This window comes from Chanos chanos, chromosome 11 (assembly GCF_902362185.1).
Source record: "Chanos chanos chromosome 11, fChaCha1.1, whole genome shotgun sequence".
In the NCBI taxonomy this organism is placed as follows: Eukaryota; Metazoa; Chordata; class Actinopteri; order Gonorynchiformes; family Chanidae; genus Chanos; species Chanos chanos.
This window is the reverse complement of record NC_044505.1, coordinates 24,271,576-24,274,572: the sequence shown is the minus strand read 5'-3', so window position 1 is coordinate 24,274,572 and position 2,997 is coordinate 24,271,576.

Genomic DNA, 2,997 nt, shown 5'->3' with positions numbered 1-2,997 from the left:
TGTGTGTTGCTGGTGAACTGGTTCAGCACTAAACTAAGCTTAATACCGAACACAGCCAACCTCAGATAGACCCCAATGGATCAACTCTGTCTCACCTGAGAGAAACTTCCCTCACCCGTGTCCATCTACACAGCTGCCCATCCATCCATTCATCCATCCATTCATCTATCCACATATCCATCCATCCATCCATTCATCTATCCATCTATCCATCCATCCATCCATTCATCCATCCATCCATCCATCCATTCATCCATCCATCCATCCATCCATCCATCCATCCATCCATCCATCTATCCACCCATCCATCCATCCATCATCCAACCATCCATCCATCCATCCATCCATCCATTCATCCATCCTTTCATCCATCCATCCATCCATCCTTTCATCCATCCATCCATCCATCCATCCCTTCTTTGTCCATCGTTACGCCTGTGAACGCTAACCTTTAGACTGAAGGTCAAACTGGAGCTGCAGCATCGAAAGCAAGTTACAGAAGAAGAAGAAGAGTGAAGGAGAGAAGAAGAGTGAAGGAGAGAAAAGGAGTAAAGGAGAGAAGAGGAGTAAAGGAGAGAAGAAGAATAAAGGAGAGAAGAAGAGAAGAAGAAGAGGCGTAAAGGAGAGAAGAGGAGTAAAGGAGAGAAGAAGAGTGAAGGAGAGAAGAAGAGTAAAGGAGAGAAGAGGAGTAAAGGAGAGAAGAGGAGTAAAGGAGAGAAGAAGAGTGAAGGAGAGAAGAAGAGTGAAGGAGAGAAGAAGATTAAAGGAGAGAAGAGGCGTAAAGGAGAGAAGAACAGTGAAGGAGAGAAGAAGAGTGAAGGAGAGAAGAAGAGTGAAGGAGAGAAGAAGAATAAAGGAGAGAAGAGGAGTAAAGGAGAGAAGAAGAGTGAAGGAGAGAAGAAGAGTGAAGGAGAGAAGAAGAATAAAGGAGAGAAGAGTGAAGGAGAGAAGAAGAATAAAGGAGAGAAGAGGCGTAAAGGAGAGAAGAACAGTGAAGGAGAGAAGAAGAGTGAAGGAGAGAAGAAGAATAAAGGAGAGAAGAAGAGAAGAAGAAGAGGAGTAAAGGAGAGAAGAGGAGTAAAGGAGAGAAGAGGAATACAGGAGAGAAGAGGAGTAAAGGAGAGAAGAAGAGTGAAGGAGAGAAGAACAGTGAAGGAGAGAAGAAGAGTGGGATGACCAGTCAGGGACAGATGGAGGTGTAAAGGACGTGTTCTGTGGGCCTGGCCTGTTCCCCTTCTGACGGCCTAAATATTTGACTGGTCTCATTATGACTCTGGCTGGTGGTGGGGCCGGTGTTAAATATTTAGAGGTCTCTTTCGCGCTCTGTGTCTGATGGATGGTCCCCAGAGTTCCCCTCATTATGTCTTCATAACTTTAGTGACTATCGGGCCGTCCAGCTTTATGAGCAAACCACGCTGTTCGCTCGTAAATCTGGACAGCTTCCTTTTTTAATGCAGAGGAGAGCAGCAGCGTTCCCCGCGGCCTTAACACTGTGGACTGAGAGCTTTTACTGATATAGATTGGCCCAGGTGGATTTGTGGAGCTGATTGTGAGAAGCTGTGTGAGAGCTGAGAGTGAGAGAGATTGGCGATGAATCAGGAGTCATACGTCGGCGGGGCGTGATGTGCAGGGGGTTTGGTGCATGTGCCTCCGTAATGGGGTATCCATGACGACGGCGACGAGGAGGAGGAGGAGGATAATGATGACAATGATTATGATTATCCTATTGACTGTAATGAGTATTACACAGCTATGAGGGAACTTCCCCAAGGCATTAAACAGGCTCTTAACACATTGGCACCAAATGCTATGCCAGGAAATGTCCCAGCCGTGTTCTCTGAACCTCTGTTTTAATGCTATAGGTGTTTTTTTTTTAATCAGATTCATAGGATGTTGCTTTAAAGTTTCCTCTGTGAAGGTTCAGTTTTATTCCAGGAATGTTCCCCTGCCCTCAGGAATGTTCTCCTGCCCTATGGAAGTTCAGTTTTATTCCAGGAATGTTCTTCTGCACTCAGGAATGTTCCCCTGCCCCTCAGGAATGTTCTCCTGCCCTCAGAAAGTTAAGTTATATTCCAGGAATGTTCTGCACTCAGGAATGTTCTCCTGCCCTTAGGAATGTTCTCCTGCCCTTAGGAAGTTATGTTTTTTTCCAGGAATGTTCCTCTGCCCTCAGGAAGCACTGCAGTAACACCACCCCCCAACAAAAAAGCTTAAAATGGTTACCAGGATACAGTGACAACAATGCTTCTCCAAATGTGAATCATTTTCTTCTGGCAAAGAACTTTGATGGAAGTCAAGCATAGTGGTGGTGAGGAGAGTTGAGGTCCAGTAAACCTGACATCTTGACAGTGCAGATCACAGCAGTGCGATGGGAAGTCTGACACTAGGCTCAAGCTTCATAGCTAATGGTGATTGTGACCGTGTGACGGAGACAAAAATGACTGACAGACATCTGGAGGCTTCGTTAGAGCACAGTGCCCGGTCCGGTCGGGGAATTCTGGCTGTCTCCTGTCTAACATTAATATTTCATATTGATCTTCTCTCTGTACCCACTGCAACAGATGCATAAAATATTCACGCCGGTTCATGTTTCATGTCTTCAATGGCTATCAGCTACCTGGCATGTGCAGTCACCCAATAAATTCTGCATTTGTGACTGGGGGAAACTCTTGAAATTTTCATTAGCGTCAACTCTCCCACCCCTCCCAGGACCAATTCCTGCTGGGTGGCTAATGTGGCATCGCTAATCGGTCAGGCCTCCGTCGCTTCCTTGTGAATGCTAACTAATTTAATCTGCACGGTAAGACTGGGTGTCACAGCACAAGCGGCGGATACATTTCAGAGAGTGCCAGGAGGCATTTACATCTCTTCGTCTTCAGCTGCCGCTATTCAGGTGTTGATCCATAATTTAAAAGGCTTGTGCTAATCAGCGGTATCTCAGCGAAGATTATGACTTGTCTTGGACTAAATGCGTTTTGTAATTAAGTCCAAGATTTA